Source organism: Pollicipes pollicipes, unplaced genomic scaffold (assembly GCF_011947565.3).
Source record: "Pollicipes pollicipes isolate AB1234 unplaced genomic scaffold, Ppol_2.1 Scaffold_2555;HRSCAF=2994_pilon_pilon_pilon, whole genome shotgun sequence".
Taxonomy (NCBI): Eukaryota; Metazoa; Arthropoda; class Thecostraca; order Pollicipedomorpha; family Pollicipedidae; genus Pollicipes; species Pollicipes pollicipes.
This window is the reverse complement of record NW_023596136.1, coordinates 15639290-15644690: the sequence shown is the minus strand read 5'-3', so window position 1 is coordinate 15644690 and position 5401 is coordinate 15639290.

Sequence of the window (5401 nt, the reverse complement as noted above, 5' to 3'; positions counted from 1 at the left end):
GTTGTCGAATTCCCAGCCTGAGGGATCAGATGGTGTGAAATTGGTGAGAGTCATTTGCAAAATGAAGACTACTGCAACGTTGACATGTGATGATAAAACTTCAGACAGAATCACTGACAAAATGAATGCCCTTTCCCCGACTGCGTGTTCATGAATTTCACAACGTTGCTCATGCGTCCATGTATAAATAATTGGTAAAACGTAGACTGTGAAAGGTGGCCATGTGAACATAGCACGAATGTCTGTAACACAAATGTTTTAATTTTTTTCTGGAAATTTTGACCGAACATTTTGAACGTCTAGAGATCAGGGTCGTCATTTAATAGCGTCTCAGGGGCCGTGAAGTTCCTACCCCGACGGGCAAATTACACTTCAAAGTGTAATTCAGCGGAGATCCCAATGTGCCACGTAGTTATGTGCATGCCACTTCCGCCCGACACCAGCCTTGCTCCTCTCCCAACCGTGAGTTGGTCGCCATTGACGATTCATATGAGCGTGACTTCCGGACCACGGAAACATGTATCTACCCCACAACGGACCAGCGAGCCTCAAATTCCCTGATTTGAACTACCCGGACGACAAGTTTGTTTCGTATCATTGGCCAACTCAGCGTAATATATCCGAGCCTTGTCGTTCACGTACGTGGTTGTTAACCACTGCCCATCAGCGTCCCAGTGTTAGTTTTGTTGACTGGCTTCTCGTTGATTAGGCGATATGGAAAATGCTACGTTCTTGTGGAAGAACCACATGACACTGTGGACAGAAAATTCCCTGCACAACTTGAAATAACACGATCGACAACATCCTCTCCCTCGTGGACGTATGATGCTCCACAGAACTGCATCGCCTCCCGGTGCGGCTGGAGGCAGCAGTCTCCTTCAAGTTGACTGTCCTGCTGTGTGTCGGTGCGGATCGCCGACTCCTGCGCGGACTGTCATCGGTTGACTGTCCTGCTGTGTGTCGGTGCGGATCGCCAACTCCTGCGCGGACTGTCATCGGTTGACTGTCCTGCTGTGTGTCGGTGCAGATCGCCAACTCCTGCGCGGACTGTCATCGGTCGACTGTCCTGCTGTGTGTCGGTGCAGATCGCCGACTCCTGCGCGGACTGTCATCGGTCGACTGTCCTGCTGTGTGTCGGTGCGGATCGCCGACTCCTACGCGGACTGTCATCGGTTGACTGTCCTGCTGTGTGTCGGTGCAGATCGCCAACTCCTGCGCGGACTGTCATCGGTTGACTGTCCTGCTGTGTGTCGGTGCGGATCGCCAACTCCTGCGCGGACTGTCATCGGTCGACTGTCCTGCTGTGTGTCGGTGCGGATCGCCAACTCCTGCGCGGACTGTCATCGGTTGACTGTCCTGCTGTGTGTCGGTGCGGATCGCCGACTCCTGCGCGGACTGTCATCGGTTGACTGTCCTGCTGTGTGTCGGTGCAGATCGCCGACTCCTGCGCGGACTGTCATCGGTTGACTGTCCTGCTGTGTGTCGGTGCGGATCGCCGACTCCTGCGCGGACTGTCATCGCCCGCGTCCGTCTGTCTCCGTCTGGATACACAGCCGGTGTGGTGCTCATGTCCCCAAGCGAAGCGATCGGTGTTGGGCCCGTCTCCGACCAACACCAGGTCGAGTGCGCAGACTTCAAACTGGCAACTTCCCTCGCATGTGTAAAATCGATGCGAATCCAGCGTTTCCGAAGGGAGTCGTGGTCTGTTCTCGGTAACGTATTCCGTGGATCAGCGCCGTGCTCTTCTGGTCCGAGACTTCTGATGTAGTGTCGGGCAGCTACGGAAATCTGACGGGCGCCGCTGTTGCAGATCACGAGAGTCATCGTTGACTGGCGTTTAGTGGCCGCGCGTCCAGCCTCAGCTTCCACCCTACACAGCTTAGCTCGAAACTCCGCCTGCGGGCCTCCCCACCGCAAGGCAGAATGCGGCTTGTATACGTTCACCCAAGCCCTCCTTAACTCTACCCGGCCGTGGAGCCCGCTCCCAGAGAAGCCTCCAGGAGATTTTGTCATGGGTGACCTGCGCTGCCGCTCACCTGACATTTGCGGCACTGACAGTGCAAACATGCTGTGGTTTTCCCGGCCGTGCGGTCCGTGCGGTCCGGTCGATAAACCTGACATGAGTCATCTGCTGACGGTGGGGAACAGCTCACGGTGCGCCGATTTGTGTAAAACATCGTGAAAGTGGCGAAACACAGCTTCGTGTCACCTGTTCAGGTGGTGCACTGCGGATGCACGGCACATAGGAAAAGCTGTTGCCGTTGGATTAAATGCAGGGGCGTGAAAAAACTCGCGTCCCGGTCATTTTTTCAGGCAGATGCTGACGTTTACTGTTACGGCCCATTCTGAATCTTTGTCGGATGATGCTTAGCATATGAAGCACCCCGGCGTCGTGTAAGTCCAAGTGATCACAATGCTATCACCGAATCAACAAGTCGTTTTCTGGGAAGGCATAATGGGATGTTTCTCGCCATGCAATAGATCACTGGCCTCCTGCATGCGTCCTCAGTTTACCAGGATCAAGTCACGCCGAGCAGAAGACAACAATGCTATCTTCCAGCTTGAACAAACATTTTCTTCCGTCTTCAGACAACCATTCTCCCGGTTGTGCACGAGAACTCACTGGAACGCATCTAAGTCATGTCATTTCAGCAGCACAAGATCAATTGAGCTTAGGAGACCACTGTACCGTGCTTTCTTTCTTTTCATAACTACGAATGACATGACCTGGTGGCTACGCCCAGAAATCGCTTCAATATAGGTGCTGCAACTATTCACGCTCACAGTGCGACTACTGGATCCATCATTTCGGGCGGACGGGGCTGCTGTCGCGGTTTGTCCGCGACAGCAGCCTGGATTCCGCCCTGGATTCTGCTGGCAGGGAGGCCACGGATTGCGCTCGGAAGTTGGCTCAGCCATGGTGGGTCGAGCCACGGGCTCCGGTGATGGTGAGTGCGGGCAGCGCAATGGCACGTAGAATTAGCGGAATTCTCCTGTCCCGTGCAGTAGTTCCAAGGGCATCAGATGAGCAATGCCCTCATTCCACTGAGACAGACAGACATTCCACACATACGAGACATGTCTGGTCCCAATCCTTGCAGCGACGAGCTCAAGCCGGGGCAGAAAGACCCTAGAGCTGGAAGGAGGACGTGACTTGTGCATCACCTGCCAGCACTGTAGGCAGCTCCTAGCCCTATTCTGACGTGAGCAATCGCAGAGCGTGCTTTCCATCTTGCATCGCAAAGCATCGCCAGCCTGCATTAGCATCAGCATCAGCATCACATCGGCCGTTTTTGCATGTCATCACACATTTCATATGGAATGGGCTCGTCGCACCCAAACCCGGTCGGCACAAGGACTTCGAAACCAAAAGCCAAAGAGGTTTGCTGCTGCTCACAGCATTCATCGCTTCGTTTCATTGCTCTGTGCTATGATGGCCGATCCGTCGCCGATGAACGTCAGGACATGTTCCTCCGGTGTTAGCGCAGTCAGGACACAGTCTCATCACCGAGCTGAAGAATGCTAGTCCATTTTGACGACTAGATTGCTTTAGTTAACTAGATTAGGTTTTTCAGTCATAACAATGAATTCAAAGGATCCGGAGAAAGCTTATCCAGAAAAAACTAGCCAGTGGGCAAACAACACAGCAGTCAAGAGTCAAAATCAGAGTAAAAAACTAGTCAATGGAGTGAGCTCATCTAAAACGACTTTTTAAATTCCCACCCTGGTTATCAAATTTCTCCTCCAGATGTTTTGCAGCGAAGTAGCTGATGCAGGTCCTCATCCTCCCTAACATTTCCACATATTTTCTGATAGTGATCTGAAGCAGGAACGACAAGGCGCTTACCAGAAAGATCAACCGCGTTATCTTGTATGACGCGGAGCGTAAATTGTCTGGTTGTTAGCGCCAGTTAGACGCCCCGTGTGACAGGGAGGGGGGGGGGGGCAGGCAGAGCAACAACAGATATGAGATCTGTCAGCTACAGACAGAGCAACAGTGGATATGAGGTCTGTCGGCTGCAAGCATGCACGCGGTGCCAGAGACTAAGCTGACCGAGCCCGATGACTTCGAAAACCGATGCCACTGCGCTTGATCCAAGAGTTGGAAAGTCCACAGTTCTCAAGAGTTTAATAGTCACAGGTCCACTGATGTAGCATCCGCTCTGATTTATCATTAGCATCGCAAACGAAGTAGTTGGTTGTGAGCCCGACTAAAACTGGCAATTTAAGTTCAAGAAATCGACGAAGCTGTAGTGATAGTGGTTTCAGCAATTGAGACCAGTTGAACAAAACAAACATGCAGTTTGAATAGATGTTGTCCATAATGAATGGGAATGCTTAAATTCCGGGTTCTGTGGCCATATGTCCCTCGGTTTAAGCCAGCGTATCTGGTATGTGATGTTGGTTTTGAAAGACGCCTGGTAAGGTAATTTCTGAGCAATTTCTGCTGCGCCTTCAGACACACAAACCACTAAATAATAGTCAAGCTGCCAATCCGTAGTTAAGTAAAGCCTATCTACCCGCTCAACTCATTGGCCGGACAGCTTACAGATATATATATATATATATATATATATATATATATATATATATATATACTAGTGGATCATACCCCGTACAATCACCTACGCCGTGTATTGGGTTTCACGTTTTCATCCGCTCTGGCTTCTAAGAACTGCTGACATAAATCAATGAAGACGTACGAAACGGGCGGATCCATGGGCAAGGGTGCGGTCTGAGGTTATGAGGATGGCCGTCCCGTAATGTGACGGGAGGGGGAAGGGGGATGGGGACGGAAGGGGATGGGAGCGATTGTGTGTGTGGAAAGCAGAGCGGTGGTGAGTGCTCTCAAATTGAGCCGTTCAAACGCATGTACAATGCTACGATGATGACCTAACTTTGCCGACGCCAATGTCTGTATGTTCTGAGAAGCACGCAGTAAACACATTACATGAAATGACTGGACATCGTGATTACATCATTATCGAGGGATAATTTAGGTGTGTGTGGGGGGGGGGGGGGGCGATACTTAACGACTATCTGTGATCAAACCGTCGCAGATATGTTGATGGTGATATCGAGATATCTTGTGCTCAGGCTGGAGATACTCGTCCCTGATGGAATCGTCGAGTGTCGAGTGAATATAATAGCTTTGGCATAACTTGTCTGCTGTCTACTGACGTTGGACACTCGAAAAGTGGTTCGCTGTCATCGTGTATCCAGAGTGTTATCATCGTCACTGGAAATCCTGAAACAATAAATACATGAGGCTTCCATCAAGTGCTTCAGCGGCTTACGCCCCTGTGCTTCGCTGCTGCCTTGTCCACTCCATTTTGCACGTGGCGTGCTTTGCTCCATTGCCAGCATCCACTGGAAAAAATAACGGGATAAGCGCCGGGAG